Source organism: Coffea eugenioides, chromosome 11, assembly GCF_003713205.1.
Source record: "Coffea eugenioides isolate CCC68of chromosome 11, Ceug_1.0, whole genome shotgun sequence".
NCBI lineage: Eukaryota > Viridiplantae > Streptophyta > Magnoliopsida > Gentianales > Rubiaceae > Coffea > Coffea eugenioides.
The window spans coordinates 4,068,541-4,078,183 of NC_040045.1; the positions used below are offsets into that span (position 1 = coordinate 4,068,541).

At 37.1% G+C, this 9,643-nt stretch overlaps 1 pseudogene; it reads left to right on the top strand.

Moving 5' to 3' along the window:
- The first annotated feature begins 2,873 nt into the window (after positions 1-2,873).
- LOC113754372 lies at positions 2,874-6,226 on the top strand (annotated as a pseudogene).
- Positions 6,227-9,643: the final 3,417 nt, after the last annotated feature.

Below are 9,643 nucleotides of genomic sequence, written 5' to 3' on the forward strand. Positions count from 1 at the left end.
AAGAAAGAAAACTCATTTGGTCAACCAACCCTTGGATCTTTGATACTTGTCAAAACCAAGTTTCTCTCTTTTTTTTTTCTTTCCTTTTCCTTAGTCAACAAAGATGGCTGGATTAAGGGGTAATTTAGGGAGGATTAGGTGAAATAAAAACAAGAAAACTAGGGTAAGAAAGTAGTGGTCATGTGGTGTACTCAATCGGTAACAAATGGTACACGTCGGTTCAAACCTATTTTCCTTAACTCGCTCATACTTGTGTTTTAAGTTATGATTCACTAACTTATTATTAGTACTTCTAATCACACATTTCCTCTTACTTAATACTTGCTCTTATTCACCAAATTTAGTACACACACCTCACCAAGTGATCACACGATCAAAGTGCACAAAAACCTTAGTTTACGCTAACTATAAACGTATAGGTAAACTCTCGATTATAGTATCTATTATACCTATTGAGAGAGTAAATTGGTAGTAAAAGAAATTTATAAATTAACTTATTCAAAATAAGGGAATTATAAGGAAAATATAGGTGAATTTCCAAGTCCTCACAACTACTTGATAGGATTTGGTGAAATACTATGTGGGTTAGGATTTAGTAAGAGAAATTTTCAAAAATACTTGACTCGTTGCCATCCTTATTTTCATATATAGACCCAAATCTAGGGCTATCAATGGGTCGAGTACGGGTCGAAATTCAATATTCCGGATCCCGGACCCGCTTAGCTATACTTGTTTTGGATTCGACCCAGATACCCGATAAGTCTTAAACCTATTCTTTTCGGATCCGGGTCCGAATACGAGTCGGATATACCCAACCAAAAAAATTTAGGCGAAAAAAATGAAGAAAATATCTTTCTAAACAAATATTAATTGCACACCACAAATTCTAATTAAAAATCACAAATTATTTTAGATAATTATTCTAATGCCTACAAATTACAAATTCTAAAAGATCCAAACAAATATTAAATATTCAAATATATTATCAAAATAATTACTTATTCAAACGGGTCTGGGTTGAACCGATGTCGGAATCCAATATTCCGTATCTGATCCGTTTTTAGATTAGCATAAACGTGCCCGAGTTGGGTCCGGATAAACGGAATTGTAACTATACCCATACCTGAAAATATTAAGCAGGGTTGGGTTGGGTTTGGATCAAAACCCAGCCTGTTGACAGGCCTACCCAAATCTTATTAGTTTTGGAAAATAAGATCCAAACCTCAATCCGGATTGATGTGGGCATCCAATAGATATACTGTTTTCAAAATGTGCAATCAAGAACTATTTGACAATTTGAAAACTCAAAGATAACATAAATTTAATCCAATTATTAGTTTCAAATAATGAAATCAACCTTAAGAATGTTATACGGACGAACTAAGAATTGAAGCAGGAAATTCTTATCAAAATTTGTTTCCTTCAAAAAAATTTGATTTACATTTAACGTCCAAGCTTGCACGTGACGTGAGACTTTTATTTTATTTTATGGTTTATTTCAGTGAAATTCAAAGTCTGGTCTCAAAATAGGGAAAGTGAAGGTTGGGTTGAGTGATAAAGGGGAAGCAATTCTAATTTCTAAGTAAGAAATCCTAGGCCTTGTTTAGGCAGACAAGTTTTTTACCAAGTTTGTCTGCTACAAGTTTTTTAAAAATTTTAACTACAGTAACTTCAAAAAACTTCTCAAAGTTTTTAAACTATACACTTCAAATATTAAAAAAAAATACACTTCAAAAATTTTTTTTAAAAACTTTTACAATAAACTACAGTAAAGTTTTAGATAAACACTCAAAAAACTCACTTGCCAAACAGGGCCCTAGATTCAAGGCCTCATACATTTTTTTTTAAAAAAAAAGAAAAGTGTGTGGTCTCAAAATCAAAAGAAAACAAACTAAAAACCATGCAAAATCAATCATTAGCAATAGTGAAAAGAAGGGAAAAAATGAGGATAATTTCTACCGAATTTGAGGCCAAATGTTTAAAAGCGCTAAAAGTTTTTAGTCAAAGGGAGCGAAGACAATCGATGTGCTGACACTTTGGCCAAAGAGGGAGCTGTTCAGTCTCTTGATTTTGTTGTCTATAGCTCCATCACTCAAACAATCGGTTCTGTACATTTTTATTTTGTGGTGCACCTGTCTGATCTGATGGTAAATCAGTCTATGTCAGGTTCTATTAGTTTAGGGTTTAGGGTTTAGGGTTTAGTTGGATTACTCCCTATAATAGGCTCCTCCCAATGTAGGGATAGAGGTATGATAAGTTAAGTTAAATGTGCTGCTACGAAAAAAAAAAAAAAAAGGGGGGTCTTGCAATACCTAATAAGATGACTATATTTGACAACTCTTCTAAACTTAATATTAGTTCTTTTTCTTACCAAAAAAAAAAAGACGAGGGAGCAAAATAGAAAACTGCAAGTAAAATGATTTCGAGAGGTAAGTGAAGAAAGCTCGGAGACAATTAAAAGCGGATTTGGTGTGATTGTGTAAATTACCCTATTATTTAGTTCCGGTTTGACCAATAACACAATATAAAGCAGTATGATTAAAGGTTATTAAATTTGACTTGCTGGGACGAATTACAATGTCAATGCCCGTATTTATATATATGTGATTAAGTTGGTAAACATGGAATGCAACACAACGTGGGGAGCTCGCCTCTATGTTAAGCTTTCCTTCATTACATGAACGTGGAGGCTACCACCCCTTCCTTTCCTCAACACTAATTATTATGGAGAGAAGAAAATCATCAGACCATAATTGATATAATTCTCCTCCTACGTCCCGTATATATATATAGGGTGTGAAATTGGGAGAATTATTCATCCAATTAAGCAGAAATCTTCTACACCTTTCCATTTTCTGAAGAGAGATACAAAGATGGCCAAGTTAGGTGGTTCACAAGCCCTTTTGGCCATGTTAGTTGGTATTCTCGTTTTTCAGGCAGCCTGCAGGGTTTCATGCTTCGACTATGGAGACGCCCTGGACAAGACCTTGCTGTTTCTTGAAGCACAAAGGTCTGGCAAATTACCTCCGAATCAACGTGTAAAATGGCGCGGTGACTCGGGACTCAAGGATGGTTTTCTTCAAGGAGTAAGTTCCCCCTCATGTCTGTCTTCTTCTTCTTCTTTTTTGTCTCTCTCTCTCTCTCTTTAGGAGCATAAATATATAACAAATTAACATATGCACTTTCTCGAATCATCCTCGATTTATGTGTTTGTGGAAAATAAATAATGTTGCATGGGCAGGTAAACTTGGTAGGGGGTTACTACGATGCAGGAGATCATGTGAAGTTCGGGCTACCAATGGCATTTACAATGACGATGCTTTCATGGGGGGCTATTGAGTACAGGAATGAGATTGTTCGTCTGAACCAGATGGGACACACTTTGGCTGCCATCAAATGGGGTACTGATTATTTCATCAATGCTCATCCCCAGCCTAATGTCCTCTGGGGACAGGTATGCTTACAAAATTAAGAGGGGCAAAAAAAAAAGAGAGGGAATTATCGAATGCTTGCTTGTATGATAGTGGCCTGATGGATGAGTTTCAGGTGGGGGACGGGGTATCCGATCATTACTGCTGGGAGAGAGCTGAAGACATGACAACCCCGAGGACTGCTTACAAGCTTGACCCCGAGCACCCGGGCTCAGACCTTGCTGGTGAAACTGCAGCTGCCTTGGCTGCTGCTTCTTTGGCTTTTAAGCCTTACAACTCTTCTTACTCAAGTCTTCTGTTAGTCCACGCAAAACAGGTCAGATATGCTGAATTAATGATCAGTGCAATAATAGTTCAAGGCAGGCCCTTACTGCATAATGATATAAGTCTCAATAATTATTTATAACTTGGCTGGATTCTACAGCTTTTCTCATTTGCTGATAGCTTCAGAGGAAAGTACGACGATTCCATCCAATGCGCTAAGCAGTTCTATACCTCATCTGGTTATTCGGTCAGTATTTTATCGCTTTGCATCACAGAATCCTCTCATCATTCTATGTTGCCTTACAAAATTAGTTAATTTGTTCCACATATAAATGGTGCAGGATGAACTTCTGTGGGCAGCCACATGGCTATATAGAGCAACAGATGATGAGTACTACCTGAAATATGTTGTGGACAATGCTGTTCCTATGGGGGGAACTGGTTGGGCTGTCAGAGAATTTTCCTGGGACACCAAATACGCTGGTATCCAGATTCTGCTCTCAAAGGTATACTGTTTTTGAATATCAACAGATTCAAAGCATGATCCATTGTACAATGCCATAGACGGAGGGTTGGCTATCATTCGAGATGACTGATTATGTTCTCCCCTTCTCACTCTGTACGTAGGTATTATTGGATGGAGCTGGTAGAGCATACACGTCCACTCTACAACAATATCAAGCTAAAGCAGATTTCTTTGCATGCGCTTGCATGCAAAAGAATGATGGTTACAATGTGGCCACCACTCCCGGTCAGTAAATTTGCCGTAAATCTTAATGTGATTCAAGTTCTGGATCTCAAATGTGAAGTACGTTAACAAAAGATGTCTACTTCCAAAAAAAAATTGGTTCAACTGAAAAGTCAAAATCCAAAAATATGTGATTATTTCAAGATATATTTAGGAATCAAATGAAAAATTTCTGTTTATAGAATCAGGACTCCATAAATTCCTGCATTGATATTTATCAATCTAATTCAGGTGGCCTAGTCTATGTGAGGGAGTGGAACAATATGCAGTATGCTGCATCTGCTGCATTTCTCCTAGCTGTCTACTCTGATTATCTCACAATGGGGAATTCCATACTCAAGTGTCCTGAAGCCCAAATCCAACCTCAGGATCTCCTCAGTTTTGCTAAATCACAGGCATGCATGACTGCCTGATTACTTTGAAATTCTGATCTCCTAAAGTCAATGATTACTTCTCTCTAATAAATGGCTTAAACTGATCTTTCTGCTGGCACATTGGTTGCAGGCTGATTACTTTCTGGGTAAAAATCCGAAATCTATGAGCTACGTTGTTGGTTATGGTCAAAACTACCCCATCCACGTTCACCACAGGGGTTCTTCCATTGCCTCCGTTTTTGCCCTTCAATCTGTTGTTGGATGTGTACAAGGATTCGAAAGCTGGTACAGACGTCCTGAGCCAAATCCAAATGTCATATATGGAGCCCTTGTTGGAGGTCCAAATAACAACGATGCGTTCTTTGATGATCGGTCTAACTATGAGCAAACAGAACCAACAATATCTGGTGTAGCTCCTCTCATTGGACTCTTCTCCAGATTGCAATCTCTTTCTGGAAATTCGGGTAAAATACCTAGATGAACTCTTCAAAATCTTGAGCCAAGTTGAATGCTTATCAACCTGCAGAGTACAAGTTGAATTTACAGAATCTAATCAATGTTCTTGCTTTTTCCTCTCGACCTTTTTGCATAATGTTGTATTTTTCTGCAGGTTACCATTCTCCAGTGTCTCAAAAACCACACCCAAACACTCCTGGTGAGAACCAGACATACATCTGAATATTTGTTTCCTGTTATGATTTATGATTCCATAGTTATCCTCTGAAAATACAATACAAAAGCTTTTACAATCATCTAACGTCACTGTAGACTCCTCATTTCAGAGTTTATTAGAAAAGCTGATGGACTTTTGTCCTCTTTTACAGGTTCTACCCATCATGACCTACCCAAACCATACCAGAAAAACCCAGGTGTGTAGCTGGAAAATTCTTTCTGCGTGAACTAAAAATTGTGGCAACAAGTTTCATGGTCCTGATCATTAACTATTGCTCATAAACCAACCAAAGCTAATCCATTTTGATGACCATGAACCAAAAAAACGCTTGACCATTAGTGATACCGAAGAGATATCATATACCTGTGTCTTTCCTATGGATAAATACAAATAATCTTCTTCTCTAAGTTACTACAAAGTCACCACACAAAATCTTCTTCATGCAGATGTTCCTGTTCATTTCTTCCACTCAATAACTAAGTCATGGACAATTGGAAAAATGACATATTATCGCCACAAGGTGATAATCAAGAATACATCACAGAAGCCCATTACCGATCTGAAGCTGAAATTTGAAAATCTTACCGGATCATTATGGGGCCTCAACCCAACACAAGAGAAGGACATATATGAGCTTCCACAATGGTTGAAAGTATTGAAACCTGGTTCAGATTGCACCGTTGTATATGTTCAAGGAGGGGCACAAGCCAAGGTTTCAGTTCAAAGCTATCATTAATGAACGAGGGAGGATTCAGATTACCCTGATGATTGACCAAACAGTTTTTGTTCCTGATTCTCTGTATTAATTTTGTTGAATTTTTTCTACTTCTTACGCCACCCTTTTACTCCTTTCGGGGATCAATGACTAAAAGAAGTTGTTGACTGATCATTGCATGACACCTTTTTTAACCAAACTGCACATCAATGAAAATATAGTGCTCTATCTATAATCACTGCTCATATCTAATCTCCCGATACAACACATCTTTCAACTTCAGGCATGCCCTTTTGCCTGTCCAAATTCCAATTAATGGTTTGAAATCAACGCGTAGGCAGTTCACATGCCGTTAATAGTTAATACAAAACACTCATTCTCAGCAGGCAGCAGCTATCTTAGGCACCAGCTTGAAAATGGATCAATTATGTATAGAGGAGCCAAATAAATCTTAATTTATGCTTAAATAAAATGTAGTAATCTGTATTTTCCAGTTTTGGCATTGCAAGCACCAAGAGCAATGTTGTGTGCATGACAATGACAGCAGATGTTATTTGATTATTTTCCAACCGACTTGACCTATCCATGAAGAAAAGAAAAAGATAGACTTGAATGGCATGCATGCAAATCACAGAGACTACTAGAGCTACATGAACTCATAACCCTTCAAGTAGTTAGCCTGTTCCTTCAACTCAGTAATTGCTAACTAGGGAAGTCACTCGTGGGTTTTTGGGTTTGAGCGTTAAACTGTTTCACGTTTGGGACGTAACATTAATTTCGACATACTATTGTTATTATTATTATTTGGTCCCTGATACTTTCTACTTATCTCAATTTAGTCACTCAAATTTTGGGTATGGCTCCTTGTACTTCTTCTGTTGAAAGTCGGTGCGTCATTGATCTAATTTTCAATTAGCATAATTTTATGAAGCACGTACTAATTAATATGCTAGTATTGGAAAGGTAAGAAATAAGATTAAGACACTAGTCATTCCAATAAAGACATTTAGCAATCCTTGAAATCGAACTTATTTGTCATCATCGTTACGCAATCCATTCTACTAAAACAGAGATTTTAGCAGGGAGAGAACGTATAAATCATCCCTCGTCATTAACAATTGTTTGAGACATCATACAAGGCATTACACAAGTTGAAAATTTGTACTCCGTTTCAATGTAAATAAACATAATTTTCGGATATTGCAAACTGAAGAAGCACGGAACTTCCCCGGACCGAGCTGACCTGATGAGCTCGGCGTGCTGGCGAGAAGAGCGCGTCCTAAGCCTGAAAAACGAGCAAGAAAGTGATCTGATAGGGGGGCCCCGAGGTCATCCCCGAGGGCACTCCGACGGTCAAGTTAGTTTTCCGGTGAGTGAGATTCACGAGAGATAAACAGTCGGGAGTAATTGTCCAGAAGTCAGTGAGCGTACCTTGCGCAGTCGATTTGCGTCATTATTTATACCTGCTTAGGAGTCCGACCTCCGTACGTTTCGGGACCTGCCCAAAATAGCCTCAATTCCGCACTGAGGGGGAGCAATCCCGACCTATGCGGGATTGTACTCTGGAGCCCCTCGGAGCCCTAACGGCGGAGGGCCGCGGGACGGTTCCCATGGACCCGGGGTCTAAACCCAGCTCAGACCTTCATGGACTGCCACGTGTATAGGCCCAGGACGGGCCTCTGCACAAACAAACATAGAAGACATAAATTTCAGATACCATGTCATAGGCTGGTTCGAAACACAAAAGTGTGCACGTCAGTGAAGTCCCAAAGAAACATTTTATAAACGAGACATTTCCTTTCCTGCCCAGCAATAGGCCCAATCCAGTACTCCGGTTCAATGTATTCGAACTAAAAGATGGATATACATATACATATATATGTATATATTTTTTGGAGGGTTGTACCAAAATTTACTTTGAAATAAATTTAGCTCGTATTTTAATTACTAATTTTGATTAATCCTATTTTGTAACTTTGGTCTAGAAACCAATTTGTGATTCACATTTACGAATGTAATTGTCAATTACGGAGCAAACGGTGAAATTTTGTAATTGAGAAGTTTGTCTATGCTGTTAAAATACCTGACAAACTTCAGCATAATGGAACAAGAATTTATCAGATTTTATGGCAACTTTACCAACTTCAGAATAAAAGGTTGGTAGCTTTACTAGCTAGGCCAAACTTACAAGATGAATTAGTTTAAAAGGCTATATATACAGACATACACACTCACACACGCATATGTCTTCTTGGTTGACATTAGACATTTGTGGGTAAAAGATTATCGTGCTTTGACCAGTGTTTTGAAAATCAAACCGAATCGGCCGGTTCGACCGATCAGATTGCGAACCGGTTGTAGCTTTCATATTTTGAATTAACTAGACTTAAAATCAGGATTGAACCGTGCGAACCGAATTGAACTGTTGAACCGACGGTTTTTTTGTCTATTAAATTGGAAAAAAAAAATTTTAAATAAAGAATAGATTTTCCTTAACATTAAAGACTAATTATTAAATGTCACATCCACTCACTTCCTTCTCATTTTTTGCCTCTTATCAAGTTTGTATCAAGTTTGTATCTCTGTTTCCTATTTTCCTGACTTCCTCCAAACTCCAATATTCTTTTTTTTTAAAGTTGCAATCTTTAAATATAAAAAATGTGAATCAAAATTTAAACTCACAATGTCTAATTCTCATAGACATAAATTTTGTATAATTTTAGAATATTGTGGTATTTTTGGGTTGGATATAAGATTATTTTTTTGATAAATTCAATTAAAATTGAAATGAAATTTATTTGTCTCAATTTATTATTTTAAAAATTTATTTGTAAAAATCCAAGTTTTTTGAAAATATTAAATTTTTCATCATATAAAGTATTAAATTAGTCCAATGCATGTTTTGTTTTGTGCGTATGTATTTATATAAATTATTTTTTAAAGAATTTATTGAACTAGAATTGAACCGATTCGATCGGTTGAACCTCGATCCGAACACTCTACTGATTCAATCAACGGTCCGAGTTTCAAAACATTGGTTTTGACATCCTCGTTTTCAATTACTACTACTTTTGAATGGTGGATCCATTTCCATTACCATTTTTGGCATGCCAAAAGGCTTTCTCAGAATTCTGGAGAGAGAGAACATGATAAGAACCCTGATGAGTTAGTTGATCATGTCTTCCCACATACCGCGTAAAGGGTAATGCCTTGCACGTAAAACCATGTTCCATTAATTTTCTAATTAATGGATGGATCTGATTGCAATATACATAAAGAAATGAAAATATGCCGCAGCATCACATCCCCTATGTATATCTATATATACAATCTCTCTGACTTGAGCCTTCCAACAATCAATCTATCTATCACACAACACAAACCACAAACAAGTTACCTCTCCAGTTCAGCTGTACAAAAGTCAACCAATTATGCACC